Source organism: Cygnus olor, chromosome 2, assembly GCF_009769625.2.
Source record: "Cygnus olor isolate bCygOlo1 chromosome 2, bCygOlo1.pri.v2, whole genome shotgun sequence".
NCBI lineage: Eukaryota > Metazoa > Chordata > Aves > Anseriformes > Anatidae > Cygnus > Cygnus olor.
Genome location: NC_049170.1, coordinates 81,011,401 through 81,024,641, shown reverse-complemented (window position 1 = coordinate 81,024,641; position 13,241 = coordinate 81,011,401). Strand labels below are relative to the sequence as shown.

The following is a 13,241-nucleotide window of genomic DNA, read 5'->3' as shown; positions in this document are numbered from 1 at the left end:
ACTGACAGGACTGGAACAAAAGCCTTCAGTGCCCGAGCTTAGGAAATGCCTTGTAAATGTCAAGACCTATATCCTGTAGGTGAGGCACTGGAGAGCAGCATCACACACACCTGCCACATGGGACAAGGAAGGCAGGGCAGGATTTCAAGCCGTAAGACTTGGCATTGCAGGAAGGGGTTGCAATAAGCCAGGTCTACTGCACATGGGCACGTTGGTATGAAAGCTGAGTGCCCCAGCTCTGATGTTTGGGTAGTTGTGGAGGCTGTTGTATGTCCCCACAGCATCCTCTGAGTCTCCTCAGCTCTGCCCTTGGCAAAGCACCTACTGTGTGGTGACTGACCGGAGTTGTCCCACCTAAGTAGCAGAGAGGATGAGAGATGTCCTATTGCTCTCCCCACATGTAGCCATGCCACCAAGCAGCAAGCCCAGGTGTTTTCTAAAGTAAAAATCTATTCTCAGCTCTCTATATTTAGCTCATTGAATGCCGGTGGGTTTTGTTTAGAGAGTATTTGGGATTGTAGCACATTGATATGCCTGCAATTTGCAGTTAAAGAATTGCTGGTGTGATCTGCACGCAGTGCTTCACGCTGGCTCTGAGGACATCTCTGTGCATCTGTTTCGCCTACTCATTCTCAGACACCACTGGCCTCCAAGTGAAACGGGTGATGTGATGTTTAAGTATGTATGAGAAAACTATCAGAGTTACAGTTTCAAAATGCATCTGAGAAAAATAATAGGTCAAAGAATTCAGGAGAATTTATTGGCTATAAAATGGAATATATCTGGATATTTTCTGAGCTAAGGAGATACAAGACAGATGATATTGACAAGAAACAACTATTTAGGATTTTTATTCATTAAAAAAAAAAAAATCAGTAAAATAATCACAGCCAAAAGAAACCTACACATTTTTTTCACTGCAATTATTTTCAATAAAGTGTGTCATTTTTCTTAGTCTGATATTTGGCACCAAGATGGAATTGTACTTGAAATGAAGCAGTAAAACACAATTAGCCATTTTATGTAGCAATGGTAGTTTCAAATCCATTCAGCTCTAATAAAAAAATGTAGAGATTTGAATCGACGATAAATCACAGATTAAGATGCCTACCAGAAACAAATACCAGCTCTATATTTTAACAAGTAACATTTGGTATTGTAGCCTCTCTGCCTGTTCCTTGTTCTCTTCCTTACCCCTTTACTCCATCAAAAGAGTTGATTTATGCCACCATGGTCAAAACTGCATTACCTGCTATTTAACCCAGTGGAAATAAACCCTGTCTTGAGCAATCTGGAATATGTGAAAAATCAGAAGTTTGCTTTTTGATCTTTTACTTTTGGATATTGAACAGAAACGCCTTTTCTTTTCCCTCACAAGCAACTACCTTGATTTTTTTTTTCATTTCTTTCAGCAACAAGGAATGGAAGATTAAAGAAACGGGATATGGTTTATAAAACTTTTTTCCACAGGCGTGCCCTATATGACAGACTGTGTCCCTGGAACACCTTGGCTCAAATGTAGTAGCTGTGGGTGTGGTGATTATTTCCTGGCACAAGGAGGGATTTCAGGAAAGCACTGACTCTGCCTTCTCCACCCAGGCAGGTTCCTGACCTCTACTTACAAGCGACAAGAGCCCTCGTGTGTATAAATCCTACAGGATTCTTAAGGCAAAACCACTCACAGTGTTTGCATTGTGGGACTGTTCCCTTGAAAATATAAATGTATGCGCAGCATGCCTGAGGGTACCCAGTTTTGAATTATAGAGTGCCTTGTGAGCAGCTGTGGCATTTGGTTTGAAGATACTCCCCCTGCCTCCCTCCCCAATTCCCACTTCTTATTTTAAATTCTGCTTTTCAAAAGCTTGTTACTGAAAATACTCTGATAGATTCGTGGTGGTGCTGACAGGCAATAGCTTTGCAAAAGAGAATGAAAGATCACTTTATGGACTTCAGCTTCTTCCTGGAATTGCTGCTTTTTTCCTTTCACTTTTTTCTTTCTTGGCAGATATATTTTAAAAAGGAAAAAAAAAAAAAAAAAAAGAGTGTATGAACTTACTGCTATGGGGGCTGTTAGATGGGTAGCCACAGAGATCAAAGTGCTCTCTCCACTGAAGAGGTATGGCACGAAAAGTGCCAATTCTCTTTTCTAAGTCTAAGCCCTGCTCCGAAGGATTACATTTATTAGGCAAGATCTTACACAGCTGAGGCTGAACGGAGCCTGAATTGGAAAAAGTCATGCTGAACAGGGAGAAAGGACGAAGGAGCTGTGTGTCCAGATTGGGGTTATATATAGGATTTATAAGGAGCTCATTCTACCTCCATTCTTTTCCACACACCTTCTGGCTTCTCCTGGGAGCTTCTCAAGGCAACTGTGAAGATCATGAGGAGATCATTGCTGGGCCAGTGATCTGACTCTTGTGCTATGGCAGTAGAGGGTAGGACCAGGAGCTTTTTTGTATTAGACACAGACTTTTTGCTTTCTTTTTCTAAAGAAGAGCGACAGATCAGTAAATGTGGTTAATGCCAAGCACCAAACAATGTATTTTGTCAATAAATTACCCTTCTCTCTTTTTTGAAGAGGAAGATCCAAGTATTCTGACTAACCTTGTTAAGGAGAGAGTGGTGGGGAACAGGAGCCAAGGAGCAAAAGGAAGATGGACTGCGAAACAACAGACCATGTTTTAGGCATATACCAGAGCAAACCTACCTAGGGGGTACAGCTTCTATTGTCTACACATAGCAAATGAGTCATAGTTTGACCTGAGGCAGTGGAAGTGTTGCCAAGAGTTTTGCAGACTTAGGAGGAGCCTGTGAGACATCTTTGCCAAGAAGAGGACAGATAGGGTCAACACAGGGGACTCATCCAGGGACAAAGGTGCCATCTAGCAAGCCTGGTCTTTGGAAGCATCAAAACTTAGATGCGCTTGAATAGAGCCCTATCTTTGTTTAACCAAGTTCTGGAAAAGGGAAATGAAACGAAAGGGGAAATGAAGAGGAGAATGATGTGCAGAAATGGGCTATGCAATCTACAGCATCCCAAGAATGGGCTGCAACCCAAGATTCCTGGTAATTTCTCCACTTGTTAGCAAATTTTAATGAAACCCACAAGAAAAAAAAAAAAAAAAAGGTGTTTGATTCTCCTTGAGTGAAGATTTGTGCCACTGTCCCTGCCATATCACACTAACACATTAATTTAGAAGGTGAGATGTTTCTAGAATATGCCATTGCATTTACTCAGTCCAGTCCTGAAGGTAAAAGAGGTCATCCTCAATTTTCGGAGGGGAATAGAAACACAGGAAATAGGTCAACAGTAAGTAATGTAGCACTGTGTGAGGGTTCCCACATATATCTGCATTGTAAAATAACTGCACAATGATTGCCTCGTTCTAGTGAGGCAGTCCTCTTCCTTTATCCCCTTTCTTCTCAATGTATAAACCCTCTATCTTCTTCAGAAAACAAAGCTGCCATTCAACAGCCTTGTTTGTGCACAGTTAGTATTTATTTGCTTGCAGGGGTTACCTTGTACAATAAATCCAGGAAAGAAAAATCTGCATGCAAGTATCTCATTAAAGACAACCTGTTTGTTGATATACATGTGCAGTGTTTGATGAAGACTGCTCAAAACCGACTTAGTGTTTTGAACCTGGAAGTCTCTTCAGAACAAAGAATACAGACCAAGAAGGCATGTTTTTTTCAAATGGTGCATGACAGGGACAGCAGCTTCCACAAAAATTTTATCTTCTGCAGTGGCAAGAGCACCTGAGTTATGAACCCCTTCATTAAAAGGGATTGGGAATACAAGTCGAGCATTCACACTTCCCAATTTTGTCTCAGTGTCCAAAAATTTTTTAAAAATGTGTGCATTTTCCTCAAGGACTTGAGCTTGGCTGAAAAGTTCCTTTTTTTTTTTTTTTTCCCCCGACCACATGGACTTTTTCTGTTATGGAGCATAAACAGAAAGCATCCAACAAAGTACCTAAACACATACTTAACTTCAGGCTTCAGTGGAACTGCTCATGTGTTTACAATTAATGATACTTACATTATGTGGGTGGAATAGTCAAAGGAGCGTGATGGAGAAGGGCTGAAAACCCTGCTTGCTTTGTGGGCATCTGACTCCCCAAAATCTTTTTAAAACTCTCTTTAAAAAAAAGCAACCAACCAACCAACCAAAAAACAATGCTGTATTGAGACCCTCGAGAGAATTGTCAATTCCATGCCAATACACTATGATTCAGTGGTCAGATCTGATGCTGTTAAGTGAATGAGGCAGCCATGAAATACTTCTTTGCCATGACCTACAAGAACAGAAAAAAAATATTATTTGTTGAAGTGCATTCAGCACTCACTTGGTCATGAACTGACTGTTCAGTAAGTGGGTGCCTTTGTGTTTATCACACTTACCTGGTATACATCCAGCTGTTACCACCAGCTTGTCTCCTTTGCACAACGTTATCTGTACAAGGAACACATAACACTGCTATTTAGAGCATAGGAGGTTATTGTTAATTAGCTTAGAAATAAATGGAGAGAACACCAAGCAAAGAAATAGGAAGCTAGTTTTGGTTACTGGTCGTGTGCCTCAGTTTCTTTGTTTGAAGAAACAGAAATGATGATTCCAGATGCCTCCGACTGTTTTCAGAACGATGTTGGAAGACACCTTTCTGTTTTACAGACTGTCCCCAGCCAAATACCAGATTTTTATCTGAAAAGGTTTGGCCATTATATCTGTTCCAAATATTTGGGGGAAATGGTGGGAAAAGTGTATTTCTGTTAAGTTTTGTTTTTACTTGATTCTTGCTTAAACTTTCCAAAAATAGTCACTTTTGGAAAGAGAACAGCAATGGAATAAGTTCAGCCAAAAAGGCTAAAGTTTATGAAAATAATAACTAACTAAAACTGGGCTTTTTGAATGGAAACGTTTAAGATGAAGTTAATATTAGTGCTTCAACACACAGGTGCTTCACTGGATTTTTGAGTCAGAAGCATGGAAGACAGGAAATGAGTGGGAGAAAAAAAATGGTGATTTTTCTTCTCCTGATATATTTTTTAATTAAAAGAGGAAGAAAATAGAAGATGTCATGTACAGTATGTGATAGTGATAGAGTTGGCCTAAAGTAGTGACGCATTCTTGTGCTTCCAGTGACTCATCTTTGGTGGGTAACGTGAATTGCAATTGAAAGTGGAAAAGTTTTGTTCAATTTATAGCAAATGTTGCGAAAACTAAGGCTCCAAGATCAGCAGATCAGTTAAGTTCAAATAAGCATGAGATTGGGTCCTATCAAAGGCAACGACATTTAACGTCATACTTTAGAGCATTAGCACATAGTAGTCTCACAATGAGGTACCTTCCATAGTTGTGCAATTGTGGAAATGAAAAAGAAAAAAAAAAAAAAGGAGAAAATAAATAATGAAATCATGTTAGTATTTTAGTTTACTGAGAGTTAGAGTCTGACAATATTGACAACATTGGCACCAGTAAACTTTGGAGACAAATGAGAAATAATAGTAAAATTAGAGCTCATAATACTTTCGAGAAATTGATTGATGTGCTACTACTGTATTTTAGTGCAAGTTCCTGCTTATTTTTGATGAACGCTGCTTGGAAATTCCTGTTAGTATGACTTTTTTGGTTGTCTCATTTTCATAGAAATGTTTGGGCCCTCAGTTAATCAACTCTTAAAGCTAACAAACCCAGAGCTTTCAAAATGGACATCTAAAAGCATCTGATCTGGCTCAGATAAATTATGTGAGCTTCCTCCTATCGAATTTCTACTGACAAATATAGTCACAAATGTTTATTTAAAAGCAAACAGAAAAGGAGTTCTATTTATCTTATTTTCCTGAATTTTACTGATGTGGATGCTCATGCATATTATTTGCAATATTTGCCTTCTCTTCAGCAATGCTGTTTGGATTTCCGCAGTAATCCATGTTCCATGCATTCCTTTCATAATCCATGCATAATTCTTTCAAAAAGAAAGACTTTGGGGTCAACAATGGATAAAAATGGCTGAGCTTTATGTTCTTCTCTGTCTAAATTAGTGTATTAATATTGAATAAAACACGCATGTTTTATGCATGTTTTTTGTTTTGCAGCCAGTTCTCTGAGCTCTCTCTCTCCCCTGATTTTCACCTCTGGAAGGAGGAGAGGATAAGTCTGTGTGGCACTTCACACAAGCTCGGGAGCTGCCTGGACACAGCAGATCCTAGTATGAAACCTCAGTTACTGATAAACACCACCTTGCCTCCAGTAACACAACAGGAATATGCAATACGAATACAACAGTTATCTATCTACCAATTCAGTGCATGCAGCTAGGACCATGAAGCATTGTTATTAGCTCAGTTTGCTCTTTCATGGGATTTGGAGACAATTTTCACCTGTCTATACTGAAACCATGTATTTCTCATGAGTCACCTCTTCGGTTTCCACAGTGGTAATCTCCACAGAAATTAACACTTTTTGTGAATCGTTCTCATCACCTTTGGCAACAAGTGGAACTCCAGGCTTCACTCAGTGGCCTTCAAGCTGGACCCTAGACTTACCTCTGCTCCTTTTGCACTAACTTCAGAAAAAAAAAAAAAAAAGAAAGAAAAAATCAGACTTGCAAAATGTGAGATCAAAATCTGCTCTTACCATTAGCATTGTCAATGGTCTAAAACAAGAATAACTGCCCTTCCAGAAATGTCTGAAGGCCTTTGAACCTGGGGCCAAAATGACAGAGTTGGAGGTCTGGCGAGATATATGCATCCATGCATAACCAGGGAGTGGACTAAAAGCTCTGGCAGACATCAGGAGTGCTCCTGGGCTCTAAGAGCCATGAGTTGCTGATGAGTTAACAACTGGCATGGGAGTCCAATTAATACAATTCAGCTTTGGACTGATTTTTCTAGCTCCACTATGAGTTTTTTTTTTTTTTTTTAACAGATTTCTGGCAATGTCTTTCAACATTTAGGATACCTTTCCTCTGAAAAAGAGATAACTGTTTCTATTAGTTACTATATTGTTGTTGACTTAACTGAGAGTGCAGTTCATAGCTCAAGAAATGTGAATATGGAGCATTCGGGTCAATCATCCTTCTTGAATGAGGAGGAGATGAAATCAAAAAGACAGAAGGCAAACATTACAGCAGGAAAAGTGCCACAGTATTGAGAAGAGAATAAACTCTCTCAAGAGAGAGGAAGAGAAAATAAAGAGAATAAAGAGAATAAAATTAGGAAGTTTCAATCTAGTAAACTAAGTTAGTGAGGCCAGGAGAGGGGAAAATTTGAATCTCAGGCCAGTACTGGCATACATTCATCTAATGCTTATACTGCAGAACATCACACATGAAAGTTGTGATTTTTGAAGCTTCTTAAGTGATGTGCATGCACATTCCTGGGACTTTTTTTGGAGCTGAATGTTTGAATTTCCCCCAATGGAGTTGAAAATCCTGCAGAAAGTACCCTGACAGGCCAAGCAGCTCACATTGTAGTATAATGTGATGTATATGCAGTCAGTAAGAAAGAGGAGTATCAGAAACACTATTTTTTTTTTTTCTTCTTCTGAATATCATAGACATACAAATTCTTCTTTCACCTCAAATACTATACTGGTCAGTCCAGGATTAATATAGAATTAGGCAATCAGAAGTTAAATGTTGATATATACACAGAACTGGCATATATTTTCTTCCCATTTACCATTTCTTTCTGACTGTGTAGACCAAGAAGCCAATGAAAGCATCACTTCTGATCTGATTTTAAACTACAGCAAGCTACTGCAGAGCACAGAAATTTCAGTCCCAAGAATGAATCCCTGTTACAGTGGCAAGACTGCTCATATGCGTCTGACTAAGCAATTCTAACTTTTGCCCAGATTAATAGCTGTTTCCTTATCTGCTAGTGAAATTTTTTTGCCTATACTCTACGCATGTACTATATAGGCTGCCAGTCACTGTGCTTATATACATGTATATGCCTGAATTGACCATTTCTGGTTGTGCACACACTGCCCAGGAGAAGGAAGAAGATACCGACTCCTGTGAATGAATAACAGCATGCTCTTTTCCCTGCTACCTTTGAGATTTTATAAGGTCCAATCCTATTTCATGTCATTTTTCTTCCAAGAGATATAGCTTAGCAGGGGCCTATTGCTTTCCCATCAGCTTTTCTACATTTACAAAACATAAATTAATGCAGACCACATTAACATATAGTTCTGCCAGATCCATTACAAAACCTGGAATTCCTTCCAAGCCAAGCACTAGTGCTTTATTTCAGATTACTCTAAATCATGACTGGTCCTTTCTGCCTTTTGACTAATGGGATGTGATACCGGAGATGACCTTTGATTGGGCATGGCCAGATCTTTGTTTTGACTTCTTCTGTTGTTGGCTCTGTTTGCAGAAAGAATCAACATTGCTGCTAGCTTCTGCAGAAAACGCTCTCCTCTGATGCTTCTATGGGTTGTTTCCACTGCAGAGCAAAGAGGAGACACCATGCAAAAGGATAAGGTTTCAGGTGGTAAGAGTGGATGAAGTAGCTCTCAGAGAAGAGTAAGAAAAGCTGATACACAAGAAAGACTCAAGCCCTAAAATGTGAACACCTGATTTTCAGCTGTGCGTGATTTCCATCTTCCAGAAGCCCTTGGAGATAAAGGTGCCCAAGATCTCTGGAAAGAACTGCAGCATTTCAATTTTCTTCTATAGGGTCATATTCCAATTGCTATAGCATGGGGTAAGTCCAAAACAATCCTGTAAAACTACAGAGTCTGTAGTTAGAGACAGAGGTCTTAGCTGTTCCTTAGAGTCCAATACCACCTAAACTCTGGTTCTCCTACTGCCGTAAGTCTCATTGTCCAAAGCCCCAGCATAAACAAAATACGGAAAACAGCTGTTTTACTAACCGTGGCAGGCCACTACGTTAGACATCTGCCAATTTTGAAGATTTCCAAAAGCGATACTGGTAATGTGAAGTCCTTTTTTGGTGATATTTACTTCCCAGTGACTTAATTTTCACATACAGAGATAAGGTACCCAGTTTCCTGGGAGATAAATATAGTTCTGTTTGCTTTCTCAATGCCTTTACAGGTTCAATGTACAAAAGAACTCTCCAGTTGAAGACCATGACCTACCAAGGATCCAGTGCTGTGAAATCAAGTGGAAGAAATGGATTTAGAGTGAAAGAAAAAAAAGTGGGGTGTGGGGGATGACTTGGCGACAGGGGTCCTGCACAAAACCAGTAAACCAGTCTGTAATTTTTGTGGCAGCAAGTAGTTTCCACTTGTTCAGTTGGTGTTAAACTTGTGGCCATGAAGTGCCCTTAATTTCTCAGGCATACATGAGACCTGGTGCCCTGAAGAAACTCTGACTCAAGTACTTACTTTTGTTCCTCCTACCTACTCTCCCAAGCCATTTTGGTTGGCTATATTACCCTTTGCTTCCTCTGCTAAAAACAGTCTTGCTGGCAGTGCTGCTTTTCCTCTCTAGAACCACATTTCAGTGACAGGTGACATGAGTTCTGCAAATACAGAGCCAAATTTCACTGTAGCGCAGCAGCACGTATGTGATACCAATGGATTTATGCCTCATTGCACTATGGCGCTATAAGGCAGGCAGATGATAAAATCATCTGAGGTGAAAAGCATTATAAAGCATTACTAAAACAGCTATGACAGGTAAATTTTATCACAAGTCTAAAGGTCTCATGCAGCGTCTTGCAAAATACTAGGTATTTACACAAATTTGTCTCAGGATTTATCGTTAAGCTATTTGCCTCCCTTCTTTCCTTCCTTCTTTTCACAAAACTCTTCGTTCATTTTTAAAACACTGCCTGCTTTATTTAAAGCTATGGAAAACTGATCATCGGAGGAGTACCTCAACAACTAGCGTTTGGTTTGGAGACTGAAGGTCCATACCCGCAGCATCAGCAGCCCTGGCTGGGAGCTATACTGCTATGAGCCATGGCCTCATGAGCCATGTGTATTTGTGTACAATGACCCAAATGGAAAAGGAATTTCTGACATGTAAACAAGTATTTGTCTCCTGCAGTCTTGAACACAGACCCATTATCTTATCGTTCATTAGCAGACTATTGAATTCACATAATCGGTAATAGTTTCTGGAAGCTGTTTGGCAAGCAGTTATGGAAATTACTAACTCACAGCTGGGTAAGAAAAAATGGCAAATACACACGTTGTGCTTGCTCTCTTCCCTCGCCCCTCCCCTCCCCCCTGCACTCTCTTCCTTGGACACTGTAGATTTATTGCCTCACAGTATTCACAGATGATGTTTTCATAGTCACTAATGAGGTCCCAGCAGTTTTTTAACAATAACAGGACATTACTGCCCTGAAGATATATTATGTGTTTTCCCCATTTTTCTCCATTTTGGTTGAATACTCAGAAGTGTACTAGGTTAAAAATCTCCTGTTTTATTATTATTATGATTGATAGTCTGGTCATGTGATATAAACAACTGCTGAGCTGTAATTTTTTAAATGATTAATTTGTATACAAACTTAAATATAATCTTTTAACACACAGTTCATGGATTTGTACATACGAATGCCAAAATGCTTTTTTTTTTTTTTTTTTTTTCCCCACAGAAAAAAGGGCAAGACAACAGAGATCACTTTTCTGTACTGCTGTGTATTCTTTTTCCTCTCTGCAAGAATCTGGCTTCAGCCCATCATAGCTGGCAGTGATACACAAGGTAAAATGAAAATATTTACTGGTAATAGTTACAGTTAGTTGTTTAGAGACCTATGGCCCTTCAGTGCTTATTCAGCAAAATTATTCCTTTAGACCCTCATTCAGGAAAGTATTTAAGTATTTGCTTTATTTTAGACAACTTTAAGTTACACTAACTCTGCAATAAGGTAGAGTTTGAAGGCTTACTTTTTCTTGAATTTAAGCTTTTATACATAAACTTCGATAACAGAAAAGTAAGTTTTATTTCAGGTAGTCAGTAGCATGCTGCTTTCTTAAGTCAGATCTAGAAGTTGCTGTCAGTTACAATCATAATGTTTAGAAGCTCTTAAAGATGAAGTCATGTTTAATATAGGATAATTTAATATGCTATAGTGTGTTCATTTAAACAAAGCAGAGTTTAGGAGATCAGCCTCTTGTCCAGCTAGTTCTCTAAAGTACCAATTTCCTATCCTTTACTTTGCCTATGACTTAAAATCTTTGCTCTGGAGTCATACTAAAGGGTGTTCTGCTAGATAGATAATTGCAATGAGCACCATTCATAATACTGAAACTGTCCAAGGTCCCAACCATTCCAACATCTACACGCTTTTAGCCTTGAACAAATGAATATTCACACTGACTTCATGGATATGGGACTACACACGCCCTTAACGTTAACCACGTGTGCAGCCTCTTGCAGGTTTAGGACCAAAGAAGTTACTGGGTGGGAATGAGTAAAGCTGTGGTCAGGAAAACTCCCAGAGATGCTATTTTCTCAATTAGATCACACACCTTACTTAACAACTTCCAAGTCCCTTAGGTCTGCATGGAGACTTGCTACACTCTTCAGAGAGTATCTAAAGCAGAGGACAAAATCCACACCCACTAAAATCAACAGGAGTTTTGCCAACAGGGTCTGTGTGACCAGAATCCCTCCTCGCAGAATGTGCATTGATTTTGGAGGTTGTTTATGATGAATACAATATGGACTTTTTTTTTTTTTTAATTATTCTCCTTAGGCTACATTTATCTTCCTTTCTCTCTTTCCTGTGCAGATGAGTTGACAGAGAAGGCAGAAGGCACAACAGATGAAAGAGGCTGCAAGAAAGAGGAGAAATTCCACAATTCGGTCCGAAGAAACAAAGATTTTATTTGGTCTCATGGCTGTTCCTTTTGTTGTCAGCTGGATTTTGCCAGGGATTTTGGTGAATTGAAAATACCTTGTGCTGTATTTTTTGTTCCTGACAGATACAGGGATAATGGGCTATAGTTTGTTTAGAAAACCTTAACCCTGAGTCTGTAGGGAGACCCTCATGGTCAGGAACGTCTTTCTGTTCAGGTTGGATTAGGAGACATCTTGTTAGCTTTTAATGCTGCAATTTGTAAGCATAGACACTTTGGTTCTGCACTCATTTTTAACCAATTGCCAGATTTAGCCAACACATGGTTCCAATTTTACCCCACCTCAAATTCTTATGATGTAAATTTTCATGGAAAAGTGTCGCTTTGAAAACCAAAAAGCTCTATCAAGCAACTTAACATTTCATCAGCAAATATATTTGCAACCATTATCAGCAGCTTGCTCTTGGCAATACCCCAATGCACTCTCCTAGACAGTGGATTTCTGCCTCCTGTTAGCTGCTAAAGCTGTAATATTTTCCTTGAAATTTACTTGCAAGACTCTTATCCCCAAGTCCCTAGTATCTCCTACTTTCTTTGAACTGCTTAGGCCATTTCCAGCCACTGAAAAAGAGCCAGTCCTTTAGAGCAGATGACTGAAGTCTTGGAAAGGGAGAAGAGAGTCAGAATCACACAGGAAAATGATTTTTTTTTATTTTTTATTTTTTTTCCCTTGGAATGATAACGCCTCCATCTAAGTTCTTCTGTTTTCCCTTGTTATTATATTCTTACAGCTCTTGATTATCTCACCTGCCTGACAGTGCTCAAACACACCAGATGGACTGAGTTTTCCATTCCCATTTTGCAATAGCTTTTCTTTTCCATGAGACTCGACCACACAACCAAAGAGAAAAACAGAACATTGGTCATACTCAAAATTAAGAAAATGCCAAGTTATCCCTTGAATGATAGAATGAGTGAAGCCTGGCCTCCCACAGGACTGTCCTTGTTCTTCTTCCTATCACCTCCAAAACTTGCTCATATTCCCTATGACTGCCAGATCAGAAATAAACAGCATTTATTGTGGCCAGCTCATAGTAATGCACATTGTGAATCACCAGCTGGCTGCAACCAAAGAAAATAGATAATGGCTAAGTAGAAAATGCTTTTCCTTTGGGTGTCTGGGGTGGGAGCAGGGGAGCACTCTTCCCCATCCAACTGCCAGTTTTCCTGAACTTCCTGTCTGTGAAATTCCTACCCCTCTGCTACATCGGTTAGGAAATGTGCAATGGATTTGAAAGCAATTTAGATTGGGAAGAATGGGCAAATACTGTGATTACAAAATCCTAACCTCTGTACCAATCTGTCCAAAACATAGGGATACATTTCTCAGGGCATCAAGGGGCCCTGTCCCTTGCAGAGGATTGGAGCTATCTTGCTCCTGGTA

At 39.5% G+C, this 13,241-nt stretch overlaps 1 long non-coding RNA gene across 1 annotated transcript; it reads left to right on the top strand.

Annotated features, from left to right (window-relative positions):
• Window positions 1-9,079: 9,079 nt before the first annotated feature.
• Window positions 9,080-12,477, top strand: LOC121065751. Its single transcript, XR_005817293.1, has 3 exons — window positions 9,080-9,178; window positions 10,591-10,697; window positions 11,731-12,477. It is a non-coding gene; the product is annotated as an uncharacterized LOC121065751 (long non-coding RNA).
• Window positions 12,478-13,241: the final 764 nt, after the last annotated feature.